General features: G+C 42.6%; 1 protein-coding gene across 2 annotated transcripts in view; it reads right to left on the bottom strand.

Annotated features, from left to right (window-relative positions):
• ZNF644 (zinc finger protein 644) overlaps positions 1 to 17,303 on the bottom strand; it is a 74,820-nt gene that overhangs the window by 54,343 nt on the left and 3,174 nt on the right. The gene's annotated exons all lie outside the window — the stretch shown is intronic.

Raw genomic sequence — 17,303 nt, 5'->3', positions numbered from 1 at the left:
TGTTACCCAGTAAGTTCTTCCTTTCCAACTTCCCTGCCAATCCCTTTCTATGCCAAAGGAAGAGGAGCATCTCTTAGCTCCTCACTTTGACCCACATCCATTACCACTCATCTGCTAAAACGTATCTTCAGTGCAATGATCAAAAGCTATATTAAAACTTTTGCTTCTCTCTTGTCCAGCCAGTATTTCCATATCACATCCCACTGAAACTCTCAGGTGAATTATTTTGAACAGCAGTTCATTTGCCATTATCTCATTCAGGAAATACTGTCAAGTTTGAGATTTGCAGGCAGATCTTGTATTATACCACTCACTGCTGGTTTTAGTGTGAGGCTCATATGAACTAAGGTGTCTCATTATAACCTCATTGAAATAACTGCTCGTTGAAAGACTTTATTGAGCTTTCAACCAGGCACTGGTTGAAAATTCTAGCACTAATTTTCCTACTAACAAGGATCTATGTATTTAAAATAACTGCAAAATACTTATTTCAGTATCCTGGAATGCATGCTGAGTAGAGGTTTCTCAGTCAAAAGAATGAGTGAGGAAACTTAGAAGAACAGTCATGTTCAGTTTTAAAATTTGTCCCAGTTTCACAGGCCTTGGCTCTGGCTTCCAACAAAGTGTGCGGAAAGGGACTCAGATAAAGCTTTGGAAGGGTATTCTTAGTTAGACTGTGCAGATAATTCATAGAGTAAAAATGGGGTATCTGTAAAAGCAGAAATAGTCAGCAGTGTAATTCTGGGGATTTCAGCAGAAGCAGCTATATCTGAACACTCAGGAAGCACTCAAATCTGTCTATTAGTGTGTCAAACATGTCCCTCTAATTTCATCCCAAGCGTATTAGAATTTCTTCTTAAGACATTATGTGTGAATTGTCATTCAAATATACCTCTAGCTTTTACTTACCACATTTATATTGTACTCTAAAACAGCATAGAAGTTTTTACTTAATCTGCACAAAAGAGAATCCTGATTTTCAATTTTAACGGGAGCCAAATAATGGCACTTTAATATTTCATGTAGATGTCTTAATCAGCAAGACATTTAACCCAATCCATGTAAGAGAGTACTTTTTAAAGGCTCCCACTTACAAATAAGCAATAACCATGTTTTGTCACATTTTATCAATTATGCTTTCCGAAAGAGGAGGGTGCCATCTCATTTGTGATAGTTTTAGGAAGCAGAGCTCTCCACAGTGACTGTTAAAATGGCACATGTTGGGGGAAACAGTGCTTATTAGGATTAATTTAAGACAATGGGTACTCACTAAGCCTGAATTGTATATGATCACTTCCACCATTAATGCACTACAGTTTATCTCATCCTTTAAAAAGAAGTAATTCTATACTGAGAATTCCTTTTTTTTCACTGACAGAGCTGACAGGATTTAAATCTCAGGCCCAAAGGAGGAGAGCAGTGGCTCGAGGCATGCAGCCTTCCTGTGCTGCAGCAGGACAGTGCAGAGGGCAGTTCAGGCCAGCAAGGGCTGCAAGGAACAGTGACAGCCCATCCTTTCAGGAGTTTCAAGTAGTAGGTTGTGGAAAATTAATGATGCCTGACTGTCAAAGCTTGTGTTGATCAAACAGCTCTGCAGCCTGCTGAGAGCAGAGAGGCTGAAAACGCCCTCTGAGAACACATCCTGCTTTTGCTGCATAGGACCCAGAAACAGGAGATCATGGTGCTTCAGAGCAGTTCAGGGAGCTGATACCTGCTGTTAACAAGAGGCCCAGGCTGCAAACCAGGGTGAGCATTCAGGACACAGAGCCACCCTTTCTAACTCCAGGCATATGTGAACTCTGGCCCTTTGTACCTCTTGTGCCAGAAAGGCTCACTGTGAAGTACAGCCTGGGGCAGCAGCAGGCTGGGGAGCTCCTGAATGCAGAGGTGTTGGGAATCAAGATAGGACAACCACGACACGTGCACAGGGGCTGGCTTATAGGTACCCCTATCCCATGGCAGCAGCATACCATGTGAAGCCCTTCCAATACTCATGTGACACCAGAACACATGTACCACATACAACCCACAACCTACACAGCCCTACCTTTATGTTCAAAACCTCATCCATGACCCGCCTTCTGATCCTGCTGCAGCAGCCAGCTGGTGTCCTCCCTGGGATGGTGAGTACCACTCTGGTCCTTCAGTCCATTCTGAGACAACCCATTCAGGCCTTCAGTTCAGGAACAAAATCTGTAGTGCTCCCTCCTTTTGCTTTGCAAACAATTTAGAGAAGGAGGTGGGGGGGAGGTCACTCCTCCTTCTGGGAAGGACGATAGCTGATCCTCCTCTGGGTTAAGAGATGCAGAAAAGCCTTGGCTTGTAGCTGTGGCCGCCCAAATGTGGAAGAAGACTTTGAGAAGCCCAGAGTGTTTGCAGATGGCAGCCAGGGCCAGGTGGAGGGGTAATGAAGAACACATCACTGTTAAGCAGAGGGCCACATGGCCAGCTGGTGCTGAACAGGTGGGCAGGCGTGGCACACACACAGGTGCAGAGCTGAGTGTAAAGACTAAGCCACATGGCTCTGCTGGACAGGTAGGGAGGTGCTTCAGGGAAAGTCACTTAGTGGAGATGATCCAGATTCTATGCATGTGGGGGGCAAACTGAGAAGATTTCTGAGCAATTTTCCTGTAGCATCCCAGCTGGAGCACTCGCAGGGAGTCTCAGAGGGCACATCATGCTCAGGCAACACAGCCTTACTGGTAACACAGGAGCACTTTTACTGGACAGAAGGACAAAACTATTTGGCCTGCCTATACCTGGCAGTTCTTTTGTTCTGAGCAGGATGAGGATATTTTACTTGCAGGGAGGGGAGGCTCACCGAACAATTTTCCAGCAGGAGCAGGAAAATTAAATGGCTTGGGGAATACCCCACTGGAAATGTCATGTGAATGATTATCTGTGCACCTAAAAGGAAAAATAGCCTAATATAAAATGTAGTATGTATCAACCTCAACTTAAAATGCCTCCTAGATATGGGATCTCAAAAACACCCCACAAATTCAAGCCTTGAATTTCATTTAATTTAGAAATTAAAATTTTGAGGTTTTTTTCTTACACTGGACTGGGTTTGAAAAGAGACTAGAAAAAGCACCTACCACAAAAGAACTTGTAGAAGACCCCAAAATTTCTCCTTATTTTATGTTTTACTTCAATGGAACTTTAAGTATAAGAAGACTAGCCTGGTGTAGATTTGATCATTCTTTTCCAGAGCCTGGGAGACTTGCAAGAGTGCCTGTGCTTTACATTCTGCTTCATGGGAATGTTATTTTGATTTTTATTTTACTAGTATTTAAAAGCACTCACTGGAAGTTCCTGCAGCTATTTGGCCACATAATAACAGACAGCCTCTAATTCCTCATGCATGGCACTCAGCATGGTGTAATCAGAAAAAAGGCCCCAAACCTGTTTCTGCATTCTAATAAGTGTGTGTCACTTTATAGGAGATCAGAATCCTGTCCGAATTCTGCAAAGTCTAACAGAACAACAGTTGCCAAATGACAAAACCTATCAGAAGACAGAGTAAAAAGGCACATCTTTGTTTCTGATCCTCACAGCGCCAGTACTGGCAAGAGAAACATCAAAGTTTCCAAAATAAAGCCAGTTAACCACTGTAACTGCTATTAAATGTAAACAAAGACATAAAAGTATGGTCCTTGGAAGCCAGTATATGAATGTTTGAAACAGTGGCTATGTATACAATTAGCGCTTTGTTAACATTATGTACTCCTGGAGCTGTGCAGCTCCACTGCCTGTGCTGGGAACACAGGCACAGACCTCTGGGACCTGCAGCAGGAATCCCGAGAGCAGAATATTTGTGCAGCCACACTGTGCAGTGGTGGGAGGAGAACAGGCACTGCAGAGAGGTGCAGCTTCTTCCCCTTTCCTGTCAGGCAGGACACACTGCACAAGGAAGCAGCAAGAGTACCTTCACTGTCCTTCTCCCCAGTAACTCCCTTATCTCAGTAAAGGCCAGCAAGTCAAATTCCTGACAGCAGCTAGTTGTTTTAAAGGCTCTGCCACTGTGGCAGTAAGAAAGTATGTGCTGGCAGCCTAAACCAGGTAAAATTACTTGGAAGATAACATAACAGTGAGAACTTAATGGGTAATTATTAGTATGTTAAAAATACAGCCATTTTTCTTGCATTGACACAAAACCTGTATCCATTTAATTTAATCAGTAAAGAAATGGATGCAGTACCATCAACATGTAGATAAAATGCAAGGGGTAAAATGATATTATATGGGTCTATTCAATACTTCCAATTTCAGCAACCTTGTTTTCTGCAGGTACAATCCTGGAACTTTTCATCTGAGCACAACCTATAATGATCCAGATTCTGGATGTGAGGAACAAGACTCTGATCCACTATCCACTGGAGTACAAGCTGGTCTTTTGGGGAACTGCTAGAAGATTCCAAACAGAACTGTTTGTGCAGAATTGGACTGAACTGCTGTCTAAGACATGGCCATTAATTGGAGTATTCCTGGTGCTTCAGTATTATAAAGGAATACACTAAAATAATTAATTGATGTCATTAAACTGCTGTGGTGTTGAACACGTATTGCACTCAAACATACTGAATGTTGACAATTTAATTTCAGCTTTCATGACAACACCTCTGTGGTAATATTTCTGCAAAATCTGTAATATATAGGAAGGGGAAGTCTGCACACTATAAAGTGTCACAGAACTGAAGACTTGTCAAAACAAAATGAGCTATAAAAACAATAATATTCAAGCAACATCACTCTCATTAAACACCTAATGATGCCACAGGCATATTAGTGGGGAAATGCTCATGAGGCTCATGAAGAATTAGGAGAAAAAAAAATAAATAAAACCCCTTCTCCTAAAACTGCTTGCCAAGCTGTTTGAACATTCTGCCGCAGGCAGTTTCTTGAAAAAGATGGAGATGTGAATGGAGACAGGCAGTGACTATCAGATGCTGATGATGGTGAGGGCAAGCAGAAGTGATGCTAGAGATTAAGGGCTGCATTTTGCTTTCAGTTGTCTCGCCTGTCCCAACATTTCATAGTATTTAAATGAATCTGTTACATAAGGCATTTCTCCTGTCTAAGCTGCTCAGCAGCCATATTCTCCTTTCTGGTATGGATTGTCTTGGGAAACTTGCCAAGCTGTGACAGAGCAGTGCATAAAAGGAAATCATGCTCATAAGCTGGGGGTGGGGAGAGCTGCAGGTGAACAGATTCAGTGCAGCAATATATATACACTCTCCTGTCTCAGAAACTGAGGGTTTAAATGAAAGGGGACCCACAGTGCTGCTTTTAAAAAGTGCATAGGGCTGCTAAAGACCCCAAACATCCCATTCATTTGCTCCAGGGAGGGTGTGAGCATAGTGGAGCAGAATTGCTCAAGACTTCACTGGCTGTTGCTTTGGCAGATTGGAAGAACAAGTAAGTACTTTATCTTAAGATGCCAAAAAAGCCACATCCAGTTTTGGAGCACATTCATGATACACAACACCTCCTTTACACTAAGGAAGGTGCTAGATCTTTTAATTAAAGACAGAGGGAATCACAGGTGGACACTGCCTCTTGTAGGAGTAAGTTATTACCTGCCTGCCAGGACCTGTCTGCAAGGTTTGGCATTTCCTACAGAATGCAGGAAATGCACTCGGGTTTAACATTGATTATTTATTAATAGTCAAGCTCTCAGGTAGCTGCTGGCTTTTCATCTCTATACCTCAAAATGCTTTATAAAGGAGATCATTACCAACAAAAGAACACAGACATCTACATCTGGGCTTTGGCATGGAAAGAGTGTCACAGTTCACCTGTAAAGTAGATTTGCCAGCTCAGCTTTACTCTGGCCACCTGCCCTGGAAACAATTAAATTATTGGGGGTGGGTGGAAGGTTCATAGCTGAAGTTCAGTAACACAAACATCTACAGGAGATAAGGCAACCCTACACAGTGTTGTGCCTGGCTGGAAGATGTGGAGGTCAAGGAGACAGCTTGAAGTCTGTAACACTGCAGCAATGTCCAGGCATCTCCAGATCAGATTCACTAGATTACTGCAAGGTGCTGCTGTGGATTACTACACTGAACACTTTTAACTGCTCCATCCCTGACAAAGATTTACTGTCCTTTCACCATCTTCACTTGTTATAGTAAAAGTCAGGTAAAGAAATGTGTTTGAGCTGATAAAATTTTGGCAGTTTTGCACTGCACACAGACTAGGGGTTTTTATCTTAATGACCTGCAGTTGAAACAGATGTTTTGCTTTAGTGTTTTAAAGAACTTCACAAAACTTAACACTAATTTATTCTTTCACAGTGTGTGTGTGTGGGGGAAAGCTTGATATCGTTACTCACATAACAGAACAATGTGAAAAATGGAAACAGATGTGTCTCATTTAAGCATGAATAAGAAGGAAGTGAAAGATTAAGAGAAATACCATGGCTTGGTTAACTCAAGACAATTTCTTATGGATCTCCAGTAAGTCCAGAAAGATCTTCCTAACAACTTGGTCCCTGATTCAGCAAGCACATGGAAGTGCTTAACTCCAGCTGTGGAGGTTGTCTCACATGATTCATTTATAATACTTTTAAAAGCTGTATAGTCAAATGAATGCTTTACAGTAAAGAGTTGAGGGATCAATGGCATTTTTCCTGAAGACAGTAAGGCACTTAGTGTTTTCACAAACTGCAGACATCAGAATTTGAGTATCAGAATAGAAATAAAGTCAAACTCAAAATACATTGTTGCTGAAACAAGAGTGCTTTGATTTTCTGCAGCATCGACAGAGAATTGCAAGATCCATAAACAGCAGCCAGGGATCTGCTGAGAGCTCCAGCCTTCCCCCAAGGGGTGCAGCTCCTGGCAGCAGGCATCTGATCTGCTTTGGCAACTGCCTCTCACCAGAGACTGTCCCTGCAGAAAGAAAGGTCCAATTTCAGCTGCAGGGACTTTCCCTTAAAAAATCTTTTGTACACCTTCAGTGATGTGAGTTTAACTGAGGGAAATGCAACCCTTTAACAATCCACCACTGAGAAAAACATTACCCATCTTTCATTGTTGGCACTATTTTGTCTTAAGCCTGCCTTGGACAGTGAAGGATCAGACAAGTTTGTTCCCTCCCTCTTTCCAGAGTAAAACCCAGGCCAAGAAATGTGTCCTTGTTCCAGAGGCATTGCCATGGCTCCCGGTGGCCTCCAAGGTGCCCTAGGGCTCTCACCACGGTCAAAGGCAGGACAACCCCCCACCTGTGCCCACAGCCAGGAGTGAGGTACAAAGATTTACTCCACCACAGGAGATCCTCCTGCTATTTCCATTTCATCAAATGCCTGCTCAGACAGTTTTCACTCTTTGTTACCCCAGAGCAAATGATTCTCTCTCCAGCCTAACTGAATTATTTTTGGTCCATCTGCAACTGCATGTCCTTCCCAAACTGGAAGAGGTGTAGCTACTCCTCATGTTCCCAACAGGGAAGAAAAGCAAAATAAATGTTCAGGACCCATGAATTACAGCACTGTTAAAAAAATTAAATCCTTTTCTTTCTAGACTGTACCAGTTTATTAGGAAGCATTGGGTAGAAACATGGAGCAGTATAAAATTCCTTTTACAAAGGAATTCTTAAAAGGAAAAATTGAAAATAAGGCTTTAAATATTCTTGTTTGACTTTTAAGGACAACATTTCAGTGCTAGGAAACTGTCACCTTCCACTCAGCATTTTTAATATGAAAATAATGTTTCTTAATTTGTCACTGACTTCAGCACAGTTGCCGAGAGAGATTTGGCCCTGTGTGCAGTCCACAGACTGTGCATGCAGAATTAATACTCTCGTTAACATTACTATATGCAAATGCTCCCAGGATGCAAAGAGAGATTTGTATTTCAGATTAATATTTTATGGGAGTTTTGTGTGTACATGATAAATGAATAAATGGAGGGACACAAGGGGACATGAAGAACATGTGCATCATGTGTGAGAACTGCATTAATTCTTAAATGTTTGCAATGGCCACAAGATGGTTAAGGAACAGAAAAGATTTATTATTGCAATTACATAGGCGGAGAGAATAAGGGAAGAAAGATGAGAGATCAAGGGAGTTGTTTCATGTTACAGTTTCTCCAGCTGCAGAGCTGGCTGCAGAGGTTCTCCAGACCCTTCTGCCCCCACCCTTCCCACCCCGTGTGCCTTCCCCTGTCTACAGATCACCATGCCTTTAGTTCTGCCAATTCCACCATCTGCACAATCAAGCTTTGAAACAGCTCTTATGGAATCACACTCTTCATTTCCTTGGTCTCTCCTTCTTTTCCATATAGAGGGCCAGTAGCACTAATCTCAGCACCAATACAATGCTGTGGATATGAAAAAAAAGGAATGTCAGGGAGAGAGATCTCAGAATTTGTGGGTTAAAAAGGAGAGTTATGTGGAAAAACTGTCACTGATTTCCTGCTGTATCAACTTCTGGGTCACCCCTTCCCTACCATTCCAGCTGTCCTTATTCCACTGAAGCTTTATTGCTGCTCTAGAATGACATGAAGCTCCCTCACACCTTAACTATAAAAAATGTAATATTGTATTTGTCCAAAAAACCTACATGAGTAAAAGAAGATCCCTGAGGGGATATTATTAACTGCCTGCTACTTATCATTGATGGTTATTCTCTGAGACAACTCTCCTGTTAATCTTTATGCTCTCAACAATAACCCTTCTCTCTTTTTGATCAAGTGTTTAATTTTCTTGAAAGATTTTCTCCGACTTTAGTTATTATTGAAGGGGATTTTAATTTTACCCCAACTCTTTAATGGCTAAATCTTGCATATCCACTATTTCAAATAGGGGTATTTCAGTTACTCTAAGTAAATAGTTCAAGGATTTGGTCTTGATAGGTAGCTGGAAAATTTCAAATCAAAACAAAATTGAAATTGCAGTTACTTTTCCACTTTAGAATAGCGTTTTTTGTCTCCCTGAATGACCTGTCAGTGTATTGGAATAAGAAATGGATACTGCTAGACTGCTACAGAGCATACTCCCATGTCAGCACAGTTTCATCAGCAAGAGTGGCAGACCTGTATGGGAAATCAGTTAGCTGGTTATTTCATCTGCAGCTGATCAAAGATAAACAAGATAAAAAAGACAAACAAAGGAAAACAGTGATGTAGGATGTATTCTTACCTTCCTAGCATCCACAGACAATATTATTGCTAAATTTCCTCTAATTGTTTATAGTAGAACTTTATAACAAAAAAGATGAGAAAAATAAAGGGGGAAAAAAACCCAAACCAAAACCAAAAGAGGTTCAGAAGAAAGCAAAGCCAAAGACCCTTGAAACTTTCTTGCTGCCCCTTCTAACAAGTATTCTCAATCCTTCCCCATTGTCACTGCATTCCACAGCGCAGTTTAAGTCCAGATCATTGGTAAATATCTAATAACAGTTAAATTTAGAGCAGCCCATTGAGCATGGAAATATTGCACCATAGGACTGAGAAATCTTTTTGGGAGACTTGTTTTGTTCCCAGTATCCTTGTTTTTGTACCCAGTATCCTGGGTACCCCTGTTTCCAATGACCTTGTCGTCTGTCATAATTACAGTTTACAACATTCTCCTGTTCCTGGAGCCAGTAAATTATTACAGGGTCCACGATTTTGTCTGTATTCTCAATGTTGGTTCATTGTCTTCTCTTGTCTGACCTGGATGTCTGGGAATGGAAGCACAGAGCCTCAGTCTGCTCCCTCCTGTGCAGCCATTCTCCTTCCCTGGTTCCCATGTTCAAAATGGGAGCTTGGTACATCATTCTTAGAGCCTGAAGCAAGACAGTAATTCACTTTTCTTCCTTTCCCACAATAACCCATCCTCACTGCTAACGTTCCTCCAGCACAGACTTGCTCACAGGCTGCAACCAGAGAGGTGCCAGGAGCTGCAGAGAACACAGCTGCTCCATGACCAGGAGTTCAGGTGAGGAAAGACTTGAGTGGAAGTAAGCAGGGCCAAATGCTAGTTAGCAGACACTAGAACATACAGATCTAAATCTATACATCTGAGCCTTACGTATCCCAGTCTGTAAAAACAATGTTGAAATACTTCCCTATTTCTCAAGGAAGTTACTAGGGTTAATAAACGAATGCTCACGTAACACCATGCTGTCAGAAAAGTACTTTTCCTAAGTCAACATGTTTTCAAATATTTCAGCTGATGAAATTAATTTTACAAACAGGTACAACACAGACTATAAATGGTGGCTAATAATCTCAAAATAATCCCCTTAAGATTCTTCTAATATTGCAAAATCTTTCAGACTGAGTATTCAATTCCCCTGTTGCATTTCTGTTGAGGCAGTTGGACTCAGCAGCCCCATTTGCTTTCTCAGCATTAGATGCCAGAGTACACAACAGTATGGGTGGAAAGAACACAGCAAGAGCGAGGTGGCATCCCCAAAGAAATGGAGCAACAGATTTAAGAAGGGCATGATTCTCACAGCAGGTCAGCTGAAGTGGCAGCTTTGTGTTTCTGGGCTAGTACCAAGTGTCTGCTACCACCTTACAAGAGCATTGTGGCTTTAAATTTTATCCTGGTTGACTCAAATTTCTAACAGTACCACTGCTCTTCATGAAGCATTGGTTCTGCCCCAGCACAGGACAAACTTCTCCAATATTTCATCTTCCTACCCTCTAAGGCTCAAACAAGAGATGTGTGGAGAATCTTTGTGTGCTGCCCTTCACACTTGCAATCAAATCTTGCCTGCTTAATGAGCCATGGGCTGTTGCTCTGAAACAGAGGACATTAACAGTTCAGAAAAAATAAAGCCCTGCAGACTAATCACCTGGCTTCTTCATGGGCCCAATTCCAATCAGCAGACAGTGTGAAAGCAGAGCATCTCCACGTACACTGCCTGACTGATAAGCAAATTAGCTGATCCCCCGCCTGGCTTTGACAAGCATATAGCACATGAGCCTTATTTCATTGCTTGTTTCAAATATATACCAGAGGTCTCCTAATGTCACTATATCCACAGAAATTAACAACATGCAGCCATTTCATGATTCTCCTCGTGTTCCCCCCTTCTTGCCCCAGTAAAATAGTACCTACTTCATGCTTCTTGATTTTTGAAGTGAGTGTTTTATTGCTTTCTGAACAGCACTAACTGCTAGGTTATCATTTCTGCATCCACCATGCAGTAATCCTTGTAAAGACAAGGACCTCAATTCATCTTGAGAACTACACTTTGCTAGAAACTGCCCCCCAACAAGGGTTTTCCTGCTCCTTGGTAAATCACCAGTAGCTTTAATGTTACTCAGTCTGATCACTGCATTTTAGTACAGAAGCCATAGTAAAAGGAAGCAGGATTAAGTGCTGGGCAAACCCTTCAAAAGCCCTTTGCCAAACTTTGAACATAGCCCAGGCAGGACACAGTGCTTAATTTGCTGGAAACACAGAGAAAAGAAACAAACAACCAGTTGTGCAATCAGCACAGCTTCCCCCATTCCACTGCAAAGTAAGCTCAGAAAAGACTAACAGGATATGGCACCAAACAGTTAAACAGACTTGAAATCCTCCAATTTATGTAATGACAATACCCTTCCATCACCACAACCCACCTCTTCACCCTTGCCTGCCCCAGCTCTCTGTGGTTCAGGAGCCTTTTTGAACAGTGTGATTCTAGCATAACATGAAGGAAACACCAGCTTTATCTTTTCACAGTTTTCATCATTCCTCCTTTCTCTTGCTGGCTGAAGTGTCAGTCTCACTCAACTCCTGATTTAGCCTATAGCAGGTAACAGTGAACCCTCATCCTCATTTCATCTATCTATGAGCTTGTTTCCCATGTTTCCATTTTTACAGCCCTTAGAGGCGACAGGAACATGCTGCTTTGATTGCCTTTACCTTATCCTTCCTATGGGTCATGTGGGTCACCGGCATACCTGAAATAAACTGGGCTTGCTGTTTCAACCATCAGTCACTCTTCAGCTGGAAGGCAGAGTCCTGTTGGCAGGGAGACTCCAGAGCAAAGCAGAGGACAGTGGTGTCTTTGATGGTAACTGTGTACCTCAGCTCCCACCTGCTAGCAGGTATCCATGGGCATCACTGTTCCCCTGGCTGTTCCCATCTGATCACGCTGTGTTGCTATTGGAGCATTCCAGTAAAAAGGACCCAGAGCAGGGTGTCTGCCTCTGTGACCATGCACCAAGGCTAAATCCTCCACAGATTACAAGTCAGAAAAAGCTGTGGTGTTTACCTGAGCTGAGGATTTGGCCCTACAGTATTAATGTTACTCTGCCACCAAGCAGGGCTCTTTCCAGGCGAGACGCTGAACAGCATTTGATTAAGGCCAATGTGAGTGGAGTGTGCACAGCACACAGAAATTCCCCAGAAATAGTCCTTTAGAAAGAACCACCTGGATGCTACAAAATGAGCCATAAATGTGGAGATCTCATAAATATAACAGCACTTCAAACTGGACATCTTTGTAGCCCTTCAGTGTCTGCTGGGGTCACAAGCCCTGGAGTTGGGTAAATTAATTCACCACATCTTCAACACTGCTGAGAGGGATGCAAACATGTTTGCTTTATAATGATGCATAAGGACTCTGCCTGGAGTCTCCCAAACAAGCCTTCCCCTTCCTTTAGTGGCACAAGAACAGTGCACACTACATGCTTTAAATGCGATTCAAGTCACTTTTTCATTGCTACTAGAGCAGGTACTGCTGGAGATAAAAGCAACTGTCTCAGAAGAGCAGGTATGACATCTGGTACATAGCACCAAAAATAAATCTTTAACTTCCTCTCATACCTGCCAAACCTGTTCCAAGGAAACAAGCCTGGGAAATATTACAAATACACACTTCTCACTGATTTCAAAGGAAGAACTGACCTATTTTTTCTTTGCCCATTTAAAATATTTCCTATGAGAAGATCAGTTTGCTAAAACAATAGGCTGTGTTTGGAATAATCCTGATCATAAAACAAAACTGCATGCATATGAAAAGGGCAAGTGGCCTGATGTTTGCACTGGAGGTAATTCACGTTAACACCGCTATTTATAGTGCGGCAGCACCTTAGGGACACAGTCATGCTCAGCACACCCACTTGGTACACACTATACAAACATGAAATCTGATAGTCTCTCCCCTGCAGTGTACTCATCATGCTGGTGATTTATGGAAACTGGCTCTGTAATGCCATATAATTTGGGAGTGGTCCTTTGTGAAATCATCTTCTCTGGTCATATTTGTGTAGTAAGTATTTTCCATATCCTTTCAACAGCTGACCTGGCTTACCAGAAGACAGGAGATTTGTGTATTGGAGAAGATGACCTACTTAAATCGGGAACAATTAAAGACCCAGCTCCTTTTTACACGCTTGTGTAAGGAACCACATACACACACACACAAATCACAATGAAGATGCCAGGAAATGTTTCTCAGTGCTACAATTCTGGTCATAGAGGGGGAAACAATAGAAGGAAGTGCTTGTGATTCATTATTAGCAATGTAAATAGGACACATTTGGAGCCTGTCATCATCCTGATCGCTCATCTGCTTTTATTAGTCCTCATTCTTTATTCTTATTGTCTTGTTTTCTGTGCTTGTCGTTAAAGTTAGTTATATTATAGGCATCTGTTTAGCATATTCTATATGAAAATGCAAATAGAGATGAAAACCACCCGTTAAATAAATATATGCAGCTTCCATGTCATGTACATATTTGACTGCAGCATGTCAAACACAAAAGAATTATCACTTCCTAAGTCTGCATGTTCATTATGTGCATTACTTTTCTACCAGCAGATGGCAGTTTACTATTGCTTCAAATAGGTTTTTTTGTTAATGTCAGATGTTTCAAAGTCCTGCGTGCTTGGTAAAAAAACTTTAAGCTCATTTCACAGCTAATTTTTAACTCAATTTTCTTCTGAATCATCCCCTTTAGAAAATGTAATCAGGACCAAGCTATTTACTTCAGTTTACAGTCCTGCCACTGAGCAATGCTAAGCACTATCTAAACAGTTCCCTGACAGCAAGTTCATGCAAACCAGTGGGTATTATCCAGCTTCAAACACTCACTGCTGCTACCAGCCCCTTAAGGCACACCTCACACTCCCCAACTCCCAGTCTGTGCTTGGGAAATTATGCACATTATTAACACTGGTGGCAGGGGCAACATGAGAGATGTGACTGTATGGGCTAGTGGTTTATTTACTTTGAAACCGTCTGCATTTTAGGTAACAAAGAGTTAAAACTACCACCCGGGCAATGCTGGCAGGCTCCTGCACTGCAGGAGGTCCAAGGGCAGCAGGGAGTCTGTGCCAGGAGATGCAGACTACAGGGGCCTTCAGAAACCCTGCTGCTGCCCGAGGCCATCCTTTAACCCAGTCAGAGCTCCACTATGAGCCCATCTTGTCCGGGCTCACAGGGCTGAGAATGTGAGTTTTCCTAGTGAAACACTCCAGCAGGGAGCACAAGCAAAATGAAGGGATAGTCAGTCCAACGCTGCTGTAACACCTGGGCAGGGACTGACCCTGGGCATCGGCTGACACGTACAGACCTCACAGGCACAGCAGTGCCATCCACATCCTAAAACCAGGCACCGGGAGAGACTCAGGCTCCAAGAGCCTCTCTCTCCACTGACCATGTGGTGACATTGCTCATCTTCGCTTCCTGCCCCCAAAACTCCCTCCTTTGAGTCAATACCAGCATTCAGGTTGGCCTCATGAGGCAACGCAGCCCACAGTCGGATTTGTTCCCTCATCCAACTCTGCCACCCACCACAGAAAACAAATGCTCCTTTTGGCTGCATCAGCCACAGAGATTTGTGCTGGATTAAAGCAATCACATGACTCCTGGCTTCCCAGGGGAGCAGAACTCCTCTCTCAGCACGGGTGTGGCCCTTTAGTACTTGGTATTTCAGGCACACATCCATTCCCGCCAGCTCCCCAGCCACTGATCACAATGGTGGGCTGAAACAGCCTGTACAGAGAGCAGCAAGGAGGAAAGGACTCCTGTAATGTGCCCATGGGCTGAGGACAGATTAGTTTTGTGGCTGGACGGGGATTTTGTTAATTTGATTTTTTGCTCTGCTTTACACAGGAAACTGCCCTTTTCCTAGGGCTGCACAGGTCCTTTCAAGTCCCGCAGCTCTTGAATTTGTTCCTTGTATTCTCATGCTAGAGTGGCAAACAAGAGATCCAGAGATCACTTTGCATCTGCTAAAGAACTAAACAAAGCTAAGAGTTCCAAAACAGAGTATTGACACACAGCACTTTGTAACCTGTCCTGGGAATGCAGTGTTTTCTTCTACAAGTAATCCCACATAGCCCCTTTTTAATGATCTGCAGAGAGACACAAATTCACTGGTGGTATTAAATTAGAAGTGAAAAACAACAGAGACAGCTGATGCATTACAAATGGGAAAGACAAATGAAAAATAGAGGAAGGACAAAGGAAATGTAACAACATTTGGGAAAAATAGGAGAGCATTACAGTGTGGGGAACAAGACACGTATACATGGTATCAGGCACAGACTGACCAAGGGAGATCAAAAATGTGCCAAGAGGAACAGGTCAGCAGTACGAGGGGAAAGACTAACAATTTTTTTCTCCTCAATGCTGAAGACTCCTGCAGATGCAGGACACTGGAAACCCTTTTTGGTGAAGTCCTCATGCATAGAGCTTGTAAAAACACATGGATACAGTTCCAACAGCCTTTTGTTGGAACAAAGAGCAAATGGAAGTATTTAAGAATCACATAATGACTTTTGATAATTCCTAAACAATCACATAACCAGAAAATACATGCTGATCAACCTCTCTCCTTCATGTGGACAACTGTGTAAGTAAAAGTGATGTTCATTTGAGCCTGACACCATCCTATCAACTTTTGTTTCCATCTGAGAAATCCTTTAAATAACATTCAGAGTAGGTTTAACACCCATTATCACTCTGATTATTCCACTCCTAAGAGAATGGATTTCAAAATTGTATTTTCCAGTTGAAGATTAAAGAGCTACTTCTAGGTTTCCTTAACCTTCTTTAACAAAGTAAAATTCTGCTGCATCTCAAAAGCTAAACATTAATACAGACGGGATTTGCTGTCATTTTTGTAAATGTTAGCAGCAAACATTTAGCATTCCCATTACTTTCCCACCCAAACCTCATCTACTTACATTGAGAAGCAAACTGGATTTCTTACATGTTCATGCTGCCTTGTCTTGTGCTCAGGGATACCTGCCACTGTTGGATCCCAGCTTTTCTGCTCGGCTTCACAAAGTGAAAGCAAGTTGTTGCCTCAGGGCCTAAAGAGGGCAGCTTTTCACGCCCGTGATGCACAGGTACCCCGCTGACCTTTTAAGCAGCCTGCTGCCCTCCAGGGAGGCTGCTGGAACAGGGGGAATGCTGCTAGCTCACCGCATGGCACACGTGCAAACAGCAGCTCCCCACATCTGATGCTGTGGTATGTACTTGGCACTGGAAAGCAACACACATTGCTGCAGAGTGCAAGGCAAGACAGGATTCTTTTCACTGCACATCAGCAAGCAATGGAAGTCCATTTAGCTAGCCTTGCATTTCTTATGTTCACATCACTTTCATACTGCAGGCAGAGTCACAGCACTTGCCTCTGACTACAGCATACATTCCCGGAAACAGGGGTGGAGGGGGAGATAAGACAAATCTCATAGTAAGGGACAGAGCTAGGCCCTCTCAATCTTACCCTGCAGAGCCACAAACTCCTGGCCCTGCTGCTGGGGAAAACAGAGGGAAAATCCCACATCCTGATAAGAGCAAAACTATGCCCTGTGGAATTTGTCCGAGGTATAGCATTGCCTAAATCAGATCTAATTGCTATGCAAGATAGGATGAAGAACATCTGAATTCCCCAGACTCTGTCCCAAAGGCTGAGCACTCTTAGAACTCATAATCTTGTGCACGAGTTATATTAAACAAGTTGTAGGTTTGCTACACTTCCTCCAGTGCACTGCTTTAGAGGGAAGGGTGAGTTGCAATCTGAGCCTAAAAACCAGAGTGTGCATTCCTTTCCTCCACTTTCCCCATGCTTTATACCTAAAGCAGAGCAGGAACTAGGTGACTTACCTGCTGTCAGCACCTTTCATGTTTTAAAGTTTTCTATCAGGGCACACAAGAGCCATAATAATGAAGAACTACATTATCTCACTTTGCATCAGATTTTCCACCTTCCTCTGTGATTTACCATGCCAAAATCTCTCCTATTTGAGTGATATGGAAAGCGGCAGATGAAGGCTCAAAACCTGTAATGCTGCCTAGAATATGCAGCAAATAGAGTCTAATTAGAAATTAATATTTATGAGCTGTGTTCCTTTAA

Source organism: Agelaius tricolor, unplaced genomic scaffold, assembly GCF_023055355.1.
Source record: "Agelaius tricolor isolate 1412-34295 unplaced genomic scaffold, bAgeTri1.0.p SCAF_11, whole genome shotgun sequence".
NCBI lineage: Eukaryota > Metazoa > Chordata > Aves > Passeriformes > Icteridae > Agelaius > Agelaius tricolor.
The sequence above is the reverse complement of the archived record's forward strand: the minus strand, read 5'-3'. Positions and strand labels throughout refer to the sequence as shown.